Raw genomic sequence first — 23,655 nt, forward strand, 5'->3', positions numbered from 1 at the left:
TAATTAGTTATTATTTACAGATAATTTAAATTGTTTTTCATCTTTCAGTAACCCTTATCTGAATATATCTATAATACGATACACTATTAAAATTACAGTAGATACTTGTGAAGTTGCTAATATTTAATAATAATAATAATATGATTTTTGAAAATATTTATTTGTACATATCTGAATTTTATATAATTTTAGAACGTGGGGAGTATTTTTTTATTGCTATCACTGAACTACTGAAGTTTGTATTGTTGAATATTAACTTTAATGTAAATTCAGTAATACTATTCAAAGTATTTTGTGTAACTACGTCTCATAGTTTGATGTGTATAAATTATATAATTTTAATCCAACATTCATAGTGTGAAAAATACATATAACATCGCGGTTAGAAACTTTTAATGAGAATAATGACTATATATCATAATGTTTTTGATTGATAAGATTATTAGAATATTTGATGACAATTATTGTTATCAAAGTATAGTTGTTATTATTCACAAAAATCACCAATATAATTTTATTAAATTGTATTGACAAAATAAAATATGGACGATCTATTATGATATATTTATTTTTAAATAACTATTTTGCCAAAAAATTTAAGTTATATATTTCAAGTTTTAGGTACTGTTACTATACTAAAAATGACGTTTAAAAAGTTAGATAAACCAAAATAATATTTATAGAGGTTATTAAATGTTTATGGTTTATACTTAAAATAATAACATTATCGCTATTAATATAGTATAATGACGTATACTTTAGTTGTTTGTTTATTAACATAAAATAATGTTTTTTTTTGTTTTTTTTTTTTAATAGCCTAGATTTTTCAATTAGAAATAAAAAAGAATACAAGAAAATCTTTTTAAGAATATTGGTTAAAAAGATAATTATAACGATCAAGCTGTAAATGATTACAGAAGATGGATTTAAAAAAAATGAGATGTTCAATTTTATCCCTTGTAGTCTGTAGATAGTACATACTAGGTTAGTTTTATCAGAAGAACTTTGTAGAAATGGTCTAATCGTTTTTGAAATTCTGGGGAGCTTAAAGCTTTATATAAGTGAATTTTGTCGAGGGAACATTTTGTTAATAATAATTTTCCTGTGTGATAAATAACCATTTTTTTTTTGGCTTTTTCTTTAAAAGTCAATATAGTGACATTGAAATGTATAACCATAATTGAAAATATTCTAAAAGATTATTATATTTCAGACGCATAATGTATAGTTTCAGGACATTTTTAGGTAAAATATTACAATGGGAATGACATGTAAAATAAATATTATTGATATCTCAGAACTTACAATTTACAATAACAATAATTCTAATGGTTTACCTATAACTTAAATAATTGTTACTCATATTCTAACTATATATAATACAATTTCACATTTCAAATCGATAAAAATGTTCACAGATATCGTTCCTGAATAGAAAATAAAAAACTAAAAATTAACAAATACATCTGATTATTGAATATTGGTATTGGAAAACGTGAAAATCATATACAAATTTTCAGTGTATAAAACTATGTAATAGCCTTAGGGCATGGCATGTTGTAGTGGTAAAAAACTAGTTAAATTGAAAATTGATGATAGTATTTCACTAGAAAATATCGAAAATCACACTTAAAACTAAAAAAATTACATTAAAAAATAACAACGTTTCACAATTAACTAATCAAATTTTTATTTTTACGCTTAATAGTTCATAGTATACTTTGAGAAAATATTTTATGAAGACAATTTACACATTTATTTTATTTTTATTTTTTCTTATATAATATTTACATTTTTATAAAATATAAAAATTTTTAAACGTTCTTCGATTTGGAACCACAATAAGTAAAAATTAAGTAAAATTGTGTGAAAAAATTTAAAAATAATTAAAATAAGTAGATCCATAAATGACTGAATTCTAAAAATTGCAAAAATGTTTAGATTTTAATTCCAATTTACACGAAACGCATTTAAAATGTACTTAGTAATATACTGGAATATTAAATACTTCATCACTATAGTAGTGCACATGTCTTACAAAAAAAAACTATACATCGTTGCTTACCAACTGATTTTTAAATTATTGATAATTTCCCATGATTTTTAAGATACAAGATTAGTCTAGTTGAAAATATCTAGTTGGCATAATGTTGTATAATTTTGTATAATATAAGGAATTAATGAATTTAAATTTTTAGAAAAAAGTCTAATTTAAAATATGGTAGAAAAAGTTTAAAGTTTGATTATCACGTAAGTATGTAGTTATGATAATATACGAATTTATATTGATGATAGTAATTATATTCGTTTAGAATATTATATTTTTTTTTATAATTAATTTTGAGATAATATTAAAACAGTCAAATCGATTTGACTTGTTTGAAAAGGATTGTTTCTGTAAGTGGGGTAATTATTTGTGGCGTTGACATGTTTTTAAAGATAATTTAAACTAATAAAAAAAGAATATATATATTACATAAATTATATTGTTTAAGACTCTGTGTTCAAATGCAAATGAAAATGATTAGGTTAAAACATTTTTCTTCTTTTAAATAAATAAAAACTCATAAATATTAATTTTATCATCAAGGGAATTGATTTTATTAAGCCATTGGTATGTAGGTAAATGATTAGACGTTAAACGTTAATAAACCTTCACTGTACATTTAACCTAAATAAAAATTAAAAATACAGTTCTTTATTTAAGTAAATATTTACAATATTCTTTTGGTAAAAAGTTAAAACAAAATAATAATAATTTAATATTTAAATCCAAAAACAAAAGACATACATATTTAAGTGTTGTATTCATAAAACAGTCTTAACCCTTAGGTAATACAAATAATACTTTAATAAGAAAAAACATTAGCTTTTTTAAATTAAAATAATAAAATTACATTATTATTTTGGGTTTAATGATAGAAAGATCGTATATAATTTTGAGTATTTTTCGATTTCTTAATGCAGAGCGGACAATTCAAAATAAAGAAAACATTTTCATCAATTCCAGCAGGTGAGGTAATTATTGAATGTTATTTCTTAGCAATAGTTTATATTTCATTTGATAGGTTTTTTTTTCTAGAGATAATCCTCAAGTAAATTATGTTACTTGTTTCAATTTGTTCTCCGAAAAACAATTAATCTTTATAATCTTTAAATGGAAATACTTATGCTTTATTACCCCTGCAATTATATTTTGATAATAATAGTATTCATCGCAGTAAATCGGTTATCTAAAACGAGGATTAAACGATTCTAATATTTTCATATCATGTATTTCAGTATTCAGTTTCATCAATCTCATATGAACCTAACATTACACGCCTCCCTAATGGAACAATTATCTTTCTGAATTTGATCCAATTAAATAGCATTTTTTTTTACATTAAATGTAATAAATACCAAAATTATGTTTGCCATTGATAAATTTTCTTTTGAAAAAATTATTTTTTCCACACAAAAAATAAATAATATAATGTCAGTTTTCAAGGTATCTAATTGTATAGTATCTAAATAAGAATTCTACCTTACATTTTGAGAAATGACCAAATTTTTTCCTCTTTCCCTTTTTTATCTTGCAGAAATATTTATTTTATATGGCTTTTTAATCAGGTTACCTATTTTTACATCATTTTCTACTAGATTTAGTACATATATAAGCTGAACATTCGTTGATTACAATATTTTGACTTGATATATTGATCTTTATTTGTTGCTAACTCATGCAAGAAATTCGATACACACACTTGTTATGTCACTGTGATATCAAATTGATTATTTGGGGGTTATGGACCTTCAAATATTACAAAAATAATGTATTAAAAATGATAAAAATGTAAAACGAGTTTTAATAAATATTTAACAACAAAATAAAAGATTATTTATCATTGAACTTGAATTTAAAATCGTTTTGAAACATAACAAACAGTATTTTGCTTATTTTTATAAAAAAAATTGATTTTTATCAACCCGGGCTACAATTAATACATTTTGATCAAACAAATAATATTATTACGATATGAGTAAGGTAATAATAATGCTATATTCATATTCAATATATTTGTGTATTATAATACATAATGGCATACAGTATCATCTAATAATCGACATCATGACTATAGTAAATATTATTCATGTGTATATTACTATATTATTTACAACTATATATTATAATATAGTAGTATACTCGCTGAGATGTTGAGTTGCCATACAGGTTTGTACCTGATGGGTGTATTTACAACAGCTGCAGGTCGCATATTATTAAATAGGTTAGCTGTCTACTATCGTAAAATATCAACGTCAAACGGTCGGGAGCTTTACTATGTATATTATAGACAAATTATAATGGTTTATGTAAATATTGTTATTGTAGGTTAACGCCATTATATGCAAGGAACTGCAAAACGTATTGTATACATTTAATATTGTGTTATGACTTGTAGCCAAATTAATTGATCGACTTGCCGCGCGTCCGCAACAATATTATCTCATTCGATTGTATTTTTTTTTGTCTGCACGGACGTAGTTAATGCGAACGAGTATTCGGAAGTAAATAATAGTATGGAACGCCACTTTACACGACGATTGGACGTTGGGCAAGTTTTTACAAGATAAGGTACAATATTTTATCTAAATAACAATAATTATTATTGAATTGAGTAAAAAAAAATATATAAACGAGTTAAGAGTTAATGATTACAGACATTTTCGGAATAAAGGTAAAGCATTAATTAAATGAAACCATAGGTTACCAAATATTATTTACGAACGGTTGAAGTTCATTTATTTTTAATTACATACAAATTGTTACTATGTATGGAATCAGTTTTATGTCTACAAGTTTTCAACTTTGAAGAACAGAGTAACATATTTATAAGATAGTACCGATGCTAGTTGAAAACATTGTCTAAAGTGTCAACAATCGAAAGCCTTATAAAAAAAGTTGTCATACATATCTAAAAAATACCAATCTAAATACTTGTGACAATTTATTTTAAATCTCTACGAATATTCGTCACACAAAATCCATTAAATATTCATATTATTTCCTTCCCTAGATTATTTTATAAAGTACTGAACATTTTCTTGACCACTCAAAGTACAAACTATATCCAATTTTCTTAAAGGAGCCTTTATCCAAGTTAAAAATCAGATTATTTTTCAACTGTAAAAAGTTTCTCCGAACACAAAAAAAACTCATCATTGTAAAACCAATACATTTCTAACTCCACTCGGATCTAAAATAGTATATTATTTTGTTATATTATATAGTATGCTATACTGTACTGATTATCATTGGTGGTTTTTGTCTTTAGACACTACAAATATCGTTTCATTCTATCTCAAAAAAACAATTTATTTACTATTATTCTATTTATTATCTTTCAGTTATTATTTTTTGAATCAAATTAAAGGTTAAAAAAACGATATTTTTCTTCACAAAATAAAATTATGTCTTGAAAATTTGCTGAAATTAATTTTTCATATTTTAGTGGTATGATCAAACTAAAATCAATTAAGCTACAAAATATTAATTAAAAGTCAATATCTATTAAAATAATTAACTAAAAAGTAAAAATGTCTGGCTTATTGACATCCTGCCTTTGAATACAAATTAAAGTAATATGAATAATCCGGATTGGAGGAAATTCATTAATCTTTTTATTTCTTTTCCTCTGACCAAATTTCCATTTTCACTAACATATTTATACTAATATTATGCCATACCATTTATATGTATTTCATTGAAAAAGTGTAGTCTTTAATTTACGGCGTCACTATATTACCATAAAAATCAGTTGTTCGATTTGAGACTAGTGTTTTTTCACGTTTCGCTGACTTTTAGTCACGTATACAAATTAACAAATTTACTAGTTCCTTATGTGCTATAGGTAACCGCCAGGATAATGTAGATTCGCATCTAATGTACTCGTATGCCGTTATTTACTGATAACTATCAATAAGCTCTGTTGTAACATAAGTTAGTCAAAAATCAGTAAAACAACATTCACATGTTTCTAATATAACTCTCGACTCTATTAAAAATAGTAAAAACTATACCTAATCATGATAATTTTGTGTTAATAAAAAAAAAATAATAATTATAAAATCTTTAAATTATTCATTTTTTAAAAGCCATTTTAGTATTATATTTAAAATTTACACCATAACAATGTAAAAATGTGTCCATAACTACCGAATTTAGCATAGATCAGTAATTTGTACAAAATATTGTATCTCATAAAAAAAATTACTCATACATTGTTTTTATATTATTATGTCATTGAACATTGAGGTGAGAATGTTAAATTCATGCTTCGTAAATAAAAAATAAAATAGTAATAAGATACCATCTTGAAGTACCCATCAATTAATATTTATTACCATTTAAAGCTTTTCGAAGAATAAAACATATATCGATAATCGTTAGAACGAATGACCTGTGAAATTAACTGTAAGATACGTTGACGCTTGATAGGATCTACGATTTTGATTACAACATATAAGAATTTACTGGAGTTACCACTGGTATATTTTTATGCATTGGCTTTTTCACCTCTTTTTTTTTATCACAATTGTTAAATTCCAATACATAACTGTTTGTTTTATATTAACTAAACCACAATATAATGATTTCAAATGATAAGCTCCGATTAAATTGTGTTTGTGGAAAAATTTAATTATACGCATCCATATTCCATAGTTAATCTAAATTTCAATATTATATAGAACCTTAATAATTTTCGTAAAAAATATTCCCTAAATTTTCTAAATTATTAAACAACGACGGCCAAGAATATGAATCAGATAGGTCTTGATAACAATAAATATGAAAAGGTGATTTAAATGAGATAGACAGTAGTGTAGTGTAATAGTATACAACCGTTTTGTAACAGCAATTAGTAACCATTGTACTACGTACTATTACTAGGTACTATTGTAGTGTACCGGTTCGAATGTACTTATGGAAAACTATAAATCTTAATATTACGTATAGTGATAACTAATAACGACAAAAAAATATAATATGTATAAAATACTAATTTGTAACTTGAAATTTAACATATATAAGCTATATTTTAGCCTATAATAGTTTGTAGGTATCTATTTGCTACCCTTGTTTTTTGAAGTATAACTTTTTTATGCACAGTATATAGTGTAAGTTGGATTCATCGGCCAGCCGTTGCGACCAAAAATCGTTACTTATGTGGCTTATTCAATACTAAGGTACCTATGGTAATAAATAATAATTCATTTTTCTCATCTTTATACAATAATAATAAATTAATTTCAATTGAAAATTTTATTCTTTCATATTTTCAATACAAACTTAATATTTACTTTTTTATATGCTCTATAAAAAAAGTTTATCTTCATCAATACAAACTATTATAACGTATATATATATACATATTTATTTATTCATTATTGTATTTAAAATTATATTAAATCAAATGAATGCAGAAACCCCCAATAATCCAGAATCAATACTTATACACAAATCAGAATAAATAAGTTTATAGATATATTTTCCGGAAAAAATTAGTTTGTTAAAAGGACGTCGCATGTCTTGTCTCCGTCTTATACACGTACTATATAGACAATTTTCGTTCACTAGTTTTAATAGTGTGCTGCTAGTTTTGATATTAGAGTGAATCGGCCCATTATCAAACTTTTAGGTACCCAAGAACATTATCTGTGTTCTATCGTTAATTTTTAAATAAGTTATAAGCATTTTCAATAATAATATATACTTTACATACTCATAACACATTTAAAAATTAAAATTAAAATTAACAGCATACTATTAAAACTAATGAACGAGAATTTGCTATGTAATACGTGGGTAAGACGGAGACAACACATTCGGGTGTGACGTCTTCTTAATATTTTACAAAATCACACTGGTATCAAATATAGATTAGGTTTTTTTTATAAATCAAAATTGTATTCTCTTTGTTTTATTAAAATTATACACATATGATTTATTAAATTTAATAATTTTTCAAAATATTGGATCATCTAAAAAATTGTGCTCGTCTTGGTTATCATTCACAAAACTCTATCGTGCTTACTTGTGTATACATTCATAGTTTTATTTTTGTTATTGATTTATATAGAATGTAATATAGGTACTAATATCGACATATTTCATTATTCATTTATTAGATAGTACCTACCAATTGTTTAGTATTATGTGTATAATCACATTTAATGTATGCTTTTAAAATGTACTGTAAAATGGAAAGTAGTTCATTCATTATAGATGATACAATAAACTTATTTTGTAAATGATTTTGTAACTTGGTCAAATTCAACATTAAGACATTGCTTATTAAATCTATTGTTAAAATAGTATAAATTTTATTCACAATAATTGACTCAAAATAGTAAAATATATTTCGCCTAAAGATATTTGAGCTTTTTTTTAGGTGGATAAAATATGAATTTTATAACCTTTGACCAATGTTGGTTTTATACGTATTTGTTCTTTCACTTGTAAATTTGACAATGACACTTCCACTCCAGTGGCACAATGACATTCTGTAGCTTGCACCCATATCAGAGATTATTAGTCTCCTAGACAAGTACCTATCTACTTTTTGCATGTTTGCATTTTACCTAAGCATTGTATCTCCATAACTTTCATATCAACAATAGCAATATTATTTTAAAACGTTGTGTTCACGTTTTAATTTAGGTAAACAGTGTCATTTTATAAAATGTCAACTTTACTTTTTTATATGACTTTTAACCTGAATATTGAACGGACATATAAATCTACCTCTAGTATAACAAAATAAATAAAAAATATTTTAATATCTATTGAGTTATTGAATAATTATCGATGCAAATTTTTATTAAAAATACCGTTTACATAATACTTTAATTAATATATTTTTATTAAAAAATATAAATGATATTACTCCTATTAATGTTTTGTTTATGCAGACAGCTATATCATGTGGAGCGTGAATATCTGGATTATATAGGCAAAATATACAAAAACAATATATTTATAATAGTTTTTTATTTTTTATTTTAATAGTTATCACAAAAGAACATTCATTAAATGCATTGTAAACTAAATTAAAGATGCTAAATTTTTCCCATAACTGTATTATAATGTAATAAATGAGAAAGTGAATTCAAAATGAAATATATAAAGTTTAATTTAAGTGGTTGGCATCGAGTAATAATATATTATTAGTATTATTAGAATCAGTTAAATATATAATAAAATTTATAGTACATTAGTGGTCATTTTACAAATTATTAGCGTTTAAATCTGGTCCAATTTGTATATATTAATAAATAAATAATTATATTTATTGAACTATTTTATTTATAAAATGTATTCAAACAATTTTTCGAATTATTAATACTCCAAATATAATATATTTTAAATTGTTGATCTACCTACGATCCTCGACTCGATATATAAAAATATTATACCTTACATCCCTAAAAAAAAACTTGGTTTAATAAATTACACTTAGATAGGCCATATATTGTACAACCACCTATGCATAGGATACCATCTTCTACCAAGCCACCATTCAAACTTGGCCAAAATAATTCTCCATTCTGCACACTTAATCTTAATTAATGTATCTGTGTGACCTATACCATATTTTATATGACTGCCCTGCTCTATAGATCAAACGTCTGATTTCAATTAACGCCTTAAAAACTTTAAATATTTCTTTTAATTTCTACTCCATACTCAACAAAAAATCCACAACTATCATTAAAATTTTAATTTCTTCTATATTATATGCTGGTTTTACCATATAATATAACGCAATGTATAATTTATTATTATGTTAAATTGTAATTGTAAAGGTATCATAGATTAATACTAGAAGCTAATAAAAAAATAAATTGTTGATTTTAAACTAACGTAGAAGTTTAATCATCCAAAAATGCTTGTTTCATAATTTATTAATTTATAGTAAATTGTTGTGTACATTATTGTAAATTAATGTTTAATCTACATAGCATATTATATGGTTTTTAAAAACTACAGTTATTGTAATAACATTTTGGATAGCACTTTAAAAGGTTGCGAAAAGGGTATGAAACAGCTAAATCGTTGCCAAAACGGTCCCTTATTAAGGAGAAAGAAAAAAATTAGTGACCCCCTGGGGAAAGCAATAAAAATGGAGAAAACCACCAGGTATACATTAGTAACGAAAATAAAACATATTTATCGGTTCGTTACTTTCATACGGTTGAGTTGAACATTTTTGAATATTTAATGTGTATTTATGACGGAATAAAAATATATTACATAGGTACCTAATAATTTATTAATCTGCATTCCACGATCAAAATTATATAAGTTACGTGCATACTTTTTAATAATAAATTCTTAACAATAATTTGTAAAATCATTTTTTTTTTTTTATGATTTACGTATTTTAACGATACTTTTGTAACACCAGTTGCATTATGTCAATATAAATATACCATAGTAACTTTTATTTATTTGTATGAGTTTACTTACTCCTATTACAAGTAATTAAAATTATTTAAAAAACCTATGATATATTATTTTAAACATAAAAATTTAAAAAAAAAATTATAAACAAGTCCAATATATATTTATTTTCAGATATTTATTTATAAGATTATTAAACAACAATTCACTAACATAAGCCTATTAAAAAAAAAATTAAATTAAAAATATGAGTAAAATAAAATGTTACATATCTTCATTAAATAATGTCATATGTAATTAAATTAAATTTAAAATAAAAAATGTTCTAAAAGGAAAATAAGCTATTTTGTAAAATTGATACTTTTGATCTCCAACCAAACATTTTGCCATTGATTCATTATTTTTTATCTCAATTCTCAATAGTCAATATTATTTCGTTTATATTATAAATAATTAAAGTTTACTATAATATGAAACTTGGTTAGTGATAGACCGAAACGATAAATAAAAACTGAGTCAAAAGCTATCAGAACATGCCAAAAACTCGGTCAAGTGAAATCGTGTCAATTTATATGCATTGGGCCGAGAAGTCTTTGATAAGTTTTTCAAAATAATGACTACAAAAACATTGTACATCAATCTATCAGAGTCGTCAAGTTTATCTAGCGAATAAATAATGTAGCTATTATTGCTAAAATTGGTTTCAGCTGTTTCTCGTACTCGTCAAATTTGATGTTTTGCTAGGTATATTAATAATATTTAGCTAGGCTTGCCTATCTTTCACTCGTAATACATATCAAAATATAATGCATTCGAGGTACTTATATGGGTGAAATTCAAAATATATTAACACTTAGAAGCTAGTTGAATTGATGTAAAGCTCAAAGCCAGATTAATTCCGAGAGAATCGGATAAAAATTAAATCGTGGTATCTAGCAAAACGTATTATATATAATTGAATCTTTTTCGTTTTGTGTACCATAGTAAATCTAATCGAACTAGATTATAAGGCATTCGGAAACTAATCAAGGGTTTTGGGGCTAAGTGAGCCAATACATTAAATGCGTCCAGCTCCGTAGTATAAGTAACATACACGTTTGTTCGTGTTCGCGTTTTGTGAGGGACACTGACTGATACGCCTTCTCAGTAGTCGGTCCAAATAGAATATACCTACCTACATTGTATACATTTAGTGGTGATGATTGTCGTCAAGGAAAATATAAATCTGCCAAAAGGACGTTAATTATTTAAAATTGAATACACACTTCACAATCCAATTATTTTGTACCTAAATATAATCGATGGCGATTTGTGCGTTACCTATAATATTATTACGTTCGTATATATATATATATATATAAACGATATTTTTCAGACACCATACTACGTGTACACAGTGTCGAATCCAGGTATACTTCAGACAAATACAACTTTCTGACTTTCAACAAAATGTACCTATTTTTTAAATGCACAATACTAATTTAAAAATAAATAATTAATAGGTTTCCAATTTATTTTGTAATTTTTTCAATATTTATAATTTCTGAATTGTAATAAATTATAATAATACAATTTATAATATGTGACGACCTTAGATTAACCTTAGATTGATTTAAAAATTTAAAAATTAATAATTTGTTTTATAACTTTTATAAATATTTATAGTTTCTGAATTTCAATAAATAATAATAATAGGTAATACGATTAATAATGTGTGAAAACCTTAGATTGATTTAAAAATTAAAAATCAATAATTTGTTTTTAATTAGTTTTGTAGTTTTATATAAATTTGAAATGTCTAAATTATAAATTGTAATAAGAATAGATAATAATAATAGATAATATAATATAATAGATATAATTCATAATACTAAAATGACGTATCACCATTCACCAATGAAAAAAAGTGAGCCCCCCCCCCCCGAAAAATTTTCTGGATTCAACACTGCGTGTACATACAATTATTTTATTCGCTACCTATACTAAATATAATAATAATAATGATAATGAAAGGAATTGGTCAACGGTCAGCAATACGTTTTCTATTAGAGTTGACTTTAAACAAAAAATAAAAATATATATGCATACGTACTATGGTGGGTTGAACTCTGAAGACTCTTTATACTCTTTATACCATATAAAAGCGTAATAGGGTATTCGTAAATAATTAATAATGATGAACAATGTGAATGTGGTGGATGCCATATATGACTTACGTGTTGCTGTTTCTGTCAGTAAACCCAAAAGTCCACAGTGTTGGCTTAACCACATTGTTTAATATTTAATTGTATTATTGTTTTCCACCTGTCTTTTACACTACTGTGAGACACTTGAAACCCAGGACGTTTTCATTAGTACCGGAATCACCATGAATTTTTTAAAATGAAATCAATATTAATATAATTCATTGAACTTCTATGTTATCTGACAGGGGACAGTATTTGATTAACAATATTAAACAATACAAAAATTAAGCGCACTTGCGCCAAATAAAAAAAAAAAAAAAAAACGGAGAAAACATTTAAAATGTATTATTGTTACATTTTATACCATCTATATTTTATTAGATAATTTTTAGTTATTACATATGCATAAATATTTAATTATAAAATAATTATGTAAATATTAGTGCAGTTTTTTAACAGATACAATATATTAAGTAATTTTACCAGACAATTTATACTATATAAATTATAAATTTCTCGTATACAAAAAGGTTTTTGGGTGTAGTATTAATATCATCTTTATTTTATTTTATTTATTTAAATCTATAATTTTAAATAGATTTCATACCCTCTAAGTAAAACTATTCAACATGTTTCAAAAATAAATTTGAAGTAGGCGAATTAATTTTCAAATTTAGATATTAACTATCGTGGACTTTTATTCACCCTTAAAGTACCTTATAGGTTTTAGTTTATAATCCAAATGTTGTTATATAATTATAAGAATTTAATAAATTTTGAACAACATTTAATAACAGAGCAGCTCCCATTAAAATATTTGTTTTTAGTTTTGAAAACGTCTTGTATTGTACGTTTAAAAGCATGTAAATAAAATATTTAAATTTGATGTTTTGTATCAAAAGTTTTTTTTAAATGCATAGGTACCTACGTTTATTATAAATTTATAATATTATTTACTTGTTAATGTTTTATATATTTTAATTTAAACCGATGTATACTTATTATGGTTATGGATAAGTATTATTACTCTTATTAATACTGCATATTTATCTTACCAAATGTATTACATTTATACAGCATGCCATTTTAATGTCTTAGTATTAATATTATATCTTAATACTTTAAACAGTGATTGTCCAGCTATTATTTTGTCATAATAACAAATTTTAAATTTATAAACAGTTTTGTTATCTATATTCAAGTGCAGTATCAAATTAAAAATATTTTGCCCAATTTTAATTTACACAAATAAATATTTATAAAATACAGAAAAAATAAGTATATTTTTTAATTTCTGACTCATGTACATGTGCAAATATATAATATATTGTAATAAGTTTTTCTGTATCTGATTTCTGTACACGTTTATATATTATTATTCTAATGATTCTTTTTTTCTTCTTTTTTTAAATAAACATATAAATGCGATTTTCTCTAAAAAATATACCTCTAATAGTATATTTTTCATATAATGGCATTACTACGGAAACAATAAGTGTATTCATATAAAGTTACTCTATTAGGTTATCAATCGTCTGTCCATGGTTTTTAATTAAATAAAAAGTAGTTATAACCCACCCGGGTTTATTTAGTATAGTGTGTTTGTATGCATAACGTGTGCTTGATATATTTTTTTACTCGATATTCAATGATGCAAAAAATAAACATTCTACAAAGCTATTGGTTCAAAAAGGTATTATAATGATGAGAATCCCGAGGGATCGAGCCATGAAATGTATTATGAAACAAAAGTGGATTTTAAACCTAGACTGTGAAACTATTAAAACATATTGTATGGCAAACTGTTTTATTCAAAAACCACAACAATAATAATATACGTGCTGATGTTAATGTTTTTTATCATCTCTGATACACCAAAATATGTTTATTATTTTTGTCATGCATTTAAGATACGAATAGATCGAAGTTGATGTGCGATTTTCTCCATGGTGATGGTTATAATAAATATGTAAAGGCCTTAATATATTTATCACGATCATTATTAAAACGATTCAACTATTACGAACATTATGATTGTTTAATTTATCGGAATAATAAATTGGCACAAAATTCTTCATATTAAAATTGATATAATTATATGAAAGCTAATTGGACCTCTTTAAGTAAGATACCATTAGAATTGGTATTTGTTATAGAATACGAATCTTATTTGACAATGTAACACCATCTTATAAATTAAATCATCGTTTCCGGTGAATATCAAACTTCATTGACAAGTTAGTGTGCTTTCAATTCCCGTCAGTGTTTGACTAAGTAACTAAACCATTGTTGTAGTCACTTGTAGACTTATGGGTAGCTAATATAATTATCAAGACACGGAGAATAAATAGAACTTAACTAGTGAATGCATTTGGTAAAGAAACAATACTACCCGAGAAGTACTACCCGAGGTATTGGGGACAGCCACAATATATTATATGCTATTAAAACAGTGTGTATCAATGCATTAATATAACCTCAGTGATTATTAAAACAATTTAAAAATAATACTTGTCGCATAGTATAATAATATTATATGTATTAAATGTATAAATAACCAGCAAAATATTTTTATGCAAGCTAAAAATAAGTTTTAGATTTCAGATAAATTTCTAAATCAATTTCTGTAAAATTAAAAATTATGTAGAATATAACACTCATTGTGAGTTCGATTTATTTGGTTGTACCATGATTCATTTTAATTTATAAAACAATAATTATACACATTTATTTTATTAGGTAGTTTGTTAGTTTATTAATTTTTTTTCTTTACTATAACTTTAGTATGTTATGGGCTTTCTAGGCATTAACTTAATTTCATTCAATAAACATAATTTTATCTAATACTGTATTTTATTTGATTAATTTAATCACTATTTATTTCCATTTGTTCCTTAATTTACTTTAAAATCAACGATCATGGGCCTTTTCAGAAATCACCTTATGGTTAGCAAAAGTGACAGTTGACCACATGATTTTCAGTCCCGAAATTCTCATTTTTGGAGGATATTCGAACGGTTATAAATTTATAATGATAAAGAATAAGCAGTAACCATATTTTTCTTCAGAGACGTATTGATTAAAAATTGAAAGACGATATAAAGTTATATACAATAATTTAAAACCTGATTTGAAGAAATTTGGTATTAAATTAATCGCCGTATCTGTCAATCATATCACAATTAACCATAGCAATAATGTTATATTTACCTGTTCAATTGTCAAAATACGTTTAGTATTTTATATAAATTCAATCAAAGTAATATGTAATTAATATAACTCATTAAAATTGTATTACTTAAATCACTTATCATTAAATACATATAGGTATATATTAAATCTTATCAGATTCCAAAAATCATATTCATTTTTAACCTATTGAATCACAAATTGTATAGTATTTGGATTTTTGTATTTTTTATCCACTCTGAAAAAAAAAATGATACTCTAACTAATTTTCCAACGCAAGTTATTATTGGAAATACCATGTTCTAGACTGACAAAAAAAAAAACTCAAGATCTAGATTTAAATTTCTTGCAACTAAAAGATAATAAGCTTATATTTCAGTTTCAATATTAATTTATGATAACACTTATTTTCTTTGGATTTTTACTTATAAAATAATGACAATATTAGAACTCAATTATACTCAAAGTTGAATTTTCAAGTAATTTCCGATGAGTTACATAGGTATTAATATGGTAAGGCTTTGAAAAAAATATTGTTTGTACAGTAACAAAAGATAAATAGCTGACAAAAAAAATATATCAAAAGTAATTATAAAACTTTAAACAAGTATACCTAACAGGTCTATAATAATTTATTTTGTAAGCAGATGGAACCTATTAAAATTTTAAAAAAAAATGTTGGTTTTTATTTTAGAGGCTTGCAAATAAATTTTTACTACTAAGTTTAAAATAAAAATGTTTTCCCTAAATTTTACTTAATTTTCTAAAAATAGAATATATGTGAATGGCATTATTTTATTTTAATTAATCTATAACCATATAGTTATTAAAGACAATAATTTTTTGCAGTTATATTGGAATAATTATATTATATTTTTATATTGAGTTAAGGTTCAAACATTTTATGTCATTAACCTGGGTTATTTAGTTAGTTTATTACTGTGGAGAGTATGGTTGGTAAGAACACTTATATATACAGGGAAGATTTGTCACTAACAACCTGGTAGATCACCCATTCGGGAATTAGTAGGCTACTAATAGTAGCATTGGCCGATGCTATACCATAGAATACGTTAATGATTGAGGTCAAACACCACTCCTCACCACTAATGTTCTATAAAATATATTCAATGAAATAAAAATAACGCAACTTTAAATCACAGGCACATTATATTATTCTGACAAAAATTTAGGTCTAGTTATTTTTACCATATTCGATAATCGATATTTTTTTATAGTAGAAATATTTTAAAAACATTCATCATAAAAGTAAATCTTCAAAATAAACTGTTTTAAAAATGTACACAAATTCGTCAAAATATTATTAGAATTAATTTCTCATTGCAAATAATACTTGTTTCCCAATCTCTTTTGTCACCACGAGTATTTGTGTTAATAAATATATATGTTATATACTAAGAATGTATTCGACGACCCATGACCAAATCTAAAATTTTTATTTTTCATTTTAAAAATTATAGTGCTACGTGTATATCTAACAATGCAATTTTATGGCCGTAAAAATTTGTTGGTTATCATTAATATATTTCCTAAATTAGAAAAATGTTGTGCGGGCATCTACGTCTGAGTAAGCGAATACTAGTTACCTCCCGAAGTCAAAAAGGTCAATAATTTTTTAACAAATTGCCACCCGATTTTATACGTGTTGCCTCCCAATGTACCCTGAATGTTATGGAAAATAAAAAAGATGTAGCACTAGTTGCCTCTTAATGGGCGGGCAATAAATGTATAAGTGGTTCCAAACATTTTCGAATAGCACTTATCAAAATAAGTTTGTAATTTCAGACATAATTTATGACTTTTGTGCATTGATATTTGTCACAATTATACCTGTATAACTAAATATCAAAATAATATATACTATTTTGTGTAATGATAGGATATAATCAAATTCTAAGTTAGCTGAGCTAAACTGTAATAATTAATAATATACACTATCGTAAGTGATCGAGTATCGTTTGTAGCCACTAATTGAAAATGCATATGAAATAACCAAACACTTTATTTTATTGATTAGTTTTTATATAATTATTATTTTAATATAGAATTATATACGTATTATAAAAATTTAATATAAAATATATCAAATTTTGAATATAAACAAAATATATTGGCTAATGTATAATGTCCACATCGTTGAATTAAAATAAAATTACGTAGTGATATTCTAACTTAATTGTTTAGCTTATCAATCTTGAGCTAAGTGTCACTAACAGGTGGCTTCTTAATTATGTAATCCCAATAATGTTTTATTACCTACTTCACGTGAACGTATTCTACTGGTTGTGTAGATTGTATATTTCTTATTAAAATAAAAATAAAAGAACCCAACACACTAGATGCAGTCCTCGGACCCGACGCAACTACCACCACACAAATCCTTAAATTCCTAAGCAAAACAAATCTGTATATTACATTTAAATCTAAAAATAAATGTATGCATAAATAACTGTAACTAATGGCCTTTGTTGCCGATGTTTATAAGAACAATAAAAAAAAAGAACCTTTGTTCGAAAAACATTGATTTTGTTTTTGTGAATTATAGCACAATTCTCCCATATTAAAGGAACTACATATAATAACAAACATAATAATAATAATAACAATAACATAGATGTTATTATTACTACTTATGAGTGTAGGATTAAGTTATACAGCATGAGTGAACATTTCCAGCTACTTAGGTTTACCGGTTGATAAATCGGTACCTATAATATTTTTAGCCTTTGCTAGATTCGTTGTAATTTGGTAAGTGTATCACAGATTATGCATGAAATAAATTTAAATAACATATTTTCATAATATAGTTGATGATGGTGAATTGACTCCATGTTAGCTTTTTGTCCCCAATTACGACACCGGTATGTCGTATTAATGTTGAGTACCTTCATAGTATTGTAGTTAATATTTACAATACCTAGTCTATTATTAAAATAATTACATAAATTATAACATTGTGTTAAATATACATTTTTTATACGCACAGTCAGTAAAGGGTCACATCGTAATTTTAAAATTTAATAAAAAATCTATACAATAATTATATTTATTACATATATAATGTAGACCATTATATAAAATGTATAGTATTTGGTAATTGCAGTAGAATTGTATTTTTAAATAAACAATAGAAATAGAAACGTAAGAAAAGCGGAGAGTAATAAGAAACTAGTTTCTCTTCCCACACACCGGGGTCATCGGTTAAAAAAAAATTCTTTTTATCTATATTATAATTTATAATACAATGTAATACAATACTATTGACATTTTAGCTACTACAGTGGAATTTTTTCCATTGATGATTTTTTTAAACGGAACTTCAGTATCAAATGTTTGAGTTCAGCTAAAAGGATTTTGTTCTTTGAATATATTAATATTTATAAGTTGATCTGACTTGCTTTAAATGAATATAAGCTGTAGGTGTTAAAAAATGATGTATCTATACTTGATTTTAAAATTCAAAATATTTTTATAGAATTAGATATTAGTGCGTAGAATCTTAAAACATATTATGAACAATTGTCAGTCAACATTCAAATAGTATTTGTACTACCTAATAAGTTAATAGTCAATGGATTTATTCATTTACCTAATCATTTTTTAACACAATATAAAAATGTAGCAATCGATTTTATTTTATTACCACGATACGGTTAAAATTCCGATATTATTAAAATGAACCTATTATGGTAAAATAATTTATTGGCAAGATATAAAATATTATATTATACATTTATAACATAATAAAAACTAACATTTATAACCATTTGTTACGTCTAACGTAATAGCTTATTATTTGGTTTCAATTACTCAGATTATGTACAAAAAAATTCAAATTTTTTAAACTATTTACATTATCTAGCCAATAGATAGGACTTGATAGGTGTAATAATATTAAACATTATAAGCGTAATAAATTGAACAAAATAAGTTGTTACAAGGTATTTATAATTTATTTATGATTTTTATTTTTATAAGTCTACGATTACTTTTTTTTTTTTTGGAAAAAGAGGATTCTTGTTCATAAGAAATGAGGAAATTAACTAGTCGTAATATCCGAGTGAATATTGTTATTTTTAATTGTCATTTCCAAGCTTCTCATCAGTTGAAACTTGAAATGTTAAAAAGTTTGCCATTTTTATAATGAATTTTAACCCTTAATTGTTTATTTGTGAAGTAGAAAAATCTTAATAATTTGAACATACCCATTATATTTATTAATTCATTGATAGAAGCTTTAATATCATTGGTCAGTGTGTTAATAAGCAATAGTTACAGAATTGTAGTTCTTGTCACAAAGTAATCTGCCATATTATTTATTGTCCATTTGGTTATCAATTTTAATTACATAATATAATAGCACCTATATGTTAGAGATTTTTTTTTTTTATTTGAATTTATTTAAGTTTGGATGTTTCGAGCAACTTCATAAGCCTGGGTATTGTTTTGAAGTTTCAACAAAACGCCGAGTGAATCACTTAAAATTTTGTCAATGAACAACACACCAATTGAGAGAATCGTGATGGCCAACATGGTTGCTTCATATAAAGTGGTGACTGGTGAGTGATAGCTATAGGTTTTCTTGTGAAAATACAAATGTTTCTGTTGGCAGTATTTACATAATTAAATCATATTGAGTGAGGAACTACCCAAAAATGTATTGTTACTCGTAATATCAATAAAATTAATTTTTATACATTAAATGAATGATCACAGCAGTTTTTATAAAAGTATTGAACTTATATTTTTTTGTTCTAATGGTTGTTCGTGATTATACATAATTTAAACAAATTTAAATAATTAACGTTTTAAAATCTTGTATAAAACAAAATTGCCTCCTCTAACGTTTTACACATAATAGTATAATACTTACCTACAGTAGCATATTGATCGTTTTAAACAGTTTAATGACTTTAAACTATTGATAAAAATTGACGTGCTTACTCTGTTTTTCTATTTATGTATAAACGTATTATAGTTGGGTTATTTACAGGCCATCACTTAAGATTCATTTTATATTGTTGGTTTATTTCATTATCAACATAAAAATTACTTTAAAAAATTTAAATTATTTGCTGTTCGTGTGAGCAATAAATTTAAGTTGGTTCAAATAAAACAGTATAACTTTTTTCAAATTAAACATTATTTATTATAATTGCACAAACACACGCTATTATAAAAATATATAACAATTCAGGAATGTATTTAGTATAATTAAAGTTTTACACAATACACTATGTAGAGTATATTATAAGACAAACGTTTAGATAATTCATTTTATTTTGATGGTTTAACATTTGTATAATATAAATGTATACAAAGTAAATTATGTGGATTGTAGCTATGTATTTAATGAGTTAAAATTATAACTATTTATTTTTACTTTTATTTTATTTTGTTTCAATATTTATGTAGCATAAAAATTAAATTTTAAATAAATGTATGATATAATCTGTTCTGATAAAATATCTGGACTTTTCATAAAATTGTTAAAATTATTAAGCCAAATTCGGTAGACAAATAATATTATTTGTATATTATTTTAAAATAAAAATTGTTAAGAAATATTATTATAATGTTATAAAAATTTTAAAAAAAAAATTAAATGATTTTATTTGAATAAAGGGTATTTAATTATTGTTTCATTTAAATTAAATAATGTTTATTTTAGGTGAAGAAATAATGTTAATAACTGTGGTTTGGCATGGCGTGGTTGCTGCAATCAGGTCACGCAACATAATTGAAGGTATGCACCACCAACTACCACTATTTCCTAGATGGGTGACCACAAACACCTTGTCACACATACACGTGTTACCAAACCCTTCCCTCCACAGTTAAAATATCTAATAAGAAAAACCACCCAAGCAACAATGTTGCCACAATTTAATTATTAAAAAAACGTGAACAAGTGAGTACCGCTTCACAATACAGTAGATAGTTGTCGAGCATGTAATTGTAAGGAATATTTTATATTTGAATAAAATTTTAAATCATTGGATACGAAAAATGATTCTGAACGGAGGCGTTATGGCACCCTAGTACATTTAAAAAAAAAAAAATTAAAATCGAAAGTCGAAAATATCTCATGGATATAAGTGACATAACCTAAAAATTTCGTAAAAATTTGAACTTTAAAAAAATTTTCCACATCTATATGTATCATTAGTATTTTTAAATCGCTATTAAAGAGTATTACGAGGATCTTTGTGTTAAATTTTTTAGCTCTTTTAACTTAGATAAAAGTTTTTATCAACAGTTGGTAGCTTTAAAAAAAATTTTAAAATTTCTCAAAGCCATAAGTAACTGCATAAAGAGCAAAAATATTTCGAAAACATTACCACATACGAAAAGTTATAGCATAAATATTTGGTGGATATTTTAAGTGTTATTTACAAGTTTAACATTTACAGTTATTAATTTTTGAAACAAACCAAAGAAGTAAAATCATTTTTTTTCAAAACGTTTTTAACTTATTTTTTTATCTTCCTCACATTTTTAAAAACTTCTGTGGATTTTTATTTTGTAATCAACAAGATTCACTTTTATAATATCAGAAGAGACACTGATATCGAAAATAGGAGTATTTGTACTATCCCAAATGATGATACCAGAAAAAAAACACATTTCATTATAAATACAATTATTCAATACTGCGCTCAAAATCTAAAACAACAACATATTATTAGCACTACAGTTACAAATATATAAATTAAAAACTTAAGATAATAATATAAAACATTAAAATAATTTAAATTAGGGATCTTTAGCGATAAAAAGAAATACAATTATATAGAGCAATGAAGATTTATGAAGACAGGATATTATAATGATCAGGTGTACGAGGGGTAGCAGAGGATGTTTAATATATGAAATTTGGAGTATGATAGATACATTATATTATGTTAAAAACGCAAGTTACTTAATCAAAATAATTATTTTAGAAATTTGAGCTATTAGTAGCTTAATTAATATAAGTATTACCACGATATCTTTCAGTGTTTGTTAAATAATTATATCATATTGTTAAGTAAATGATTTAATTACTGCGGTTAGTGGTATGATATTATATTAATTGAAAAAACATGATTTTAATCTATAATACAATCATTACAATCAAATATATTAAATATATTAAACTTAAGAACTTCCAACTAGTCTTATAATTTACTAAACAACAATAATCTCTGATTTTTACTTGCAATAACTGAATAACTTATGTGTATTGTATATTATGTTAAATTACTGATTTATTATAATAATTTTTATAATTTAATATCTTAACGTTAATGCTAGATAAATATTGTTTACCTATTTCTTAACTAGAATATTTTCTTTTCATGAATTTTTTTTAGTGTCTTTTGGTAACATATTATTTATAAGTATTGAGTTGTGTGTTTGATGTATTTGATATGTTTTGTTAATTAAAAAGTTGAGTTTGAAATTTGAAATCATATAGACACTTTTTAAGAATAATTTAAGAGATATTTTTAATTATTTACCCTGTTTTTCAGTTCATATCAGTATGTATATACATATTTTGTAGTAGAAAACACGTAATTTATTTTTCCAACCAGATTATTGCAGCTTATTGTGGTAAAGTTAAAATTAATGTAAAAAAAAAACATATCGAGGCAAAAACAAGTCAAGATTAAATAGTATTATGTTTATGTAAATGCAGTTAAATTATATTTATATATTTCACATTTTTAGACAAAACTTTAAAAATTTAATTAAAAATAGGTTGTCTAATATTGATGTTGTTTTTTTATTTTTATTTGAAATAAATAGTATTCTCTTATTTAAATTTATTGT

General features: G+C 24.3%; 1 protein-coding gene and 1 long non-coding RNA gene across 3 annotated transcripts in view; one reads left to right on the forward strand and one right to left on the reverse strand.

Moving 5' to 3' along the window:
- The window catches only part of LOC107162676 (uncharacterized), a 98,969-nt gene that overhangs the window by 29,948 nt on the left and 45,366 nt on the right, over positions 1-23,655 (reverse strand). The window lies entirely within an intron of this gene.
- Positions 4,405-21,688, forward strand: LOC149057847 (uncharacterized). 2 transcript variants are annotated; one of them, XR_016191112.1, is made up of 2 exons: positions 4,405-4,615; positions 21,512-21,688. It is a non-coding gene; the product is annotated as an uncharacterized LOC149057847 (long non-coding RNA). The 2 variants fall into 2 exon arrangements; XR_016191111.1 differs by lacking the exon at positions 4,405-4,615 and adding an exon at positions 20,277-20,399.

The sequence above is a fragment of the Diuraphis noxia genome, unplaced genomic scaffold (assembly GCF_037042655.1).
Source record: "Diuraphis noxia isolate RWA-SAM2 unplaced genomic scaffold, SU_Dnox_SAM2 contig0003, whole genome shotgun sequence".
Lineage (NCBI taxonomy): Eukaryota > Metazoa > Arthropoda > Insecta > Hemiptera > Aphididae > Diuraphis > Diuraphis noxia.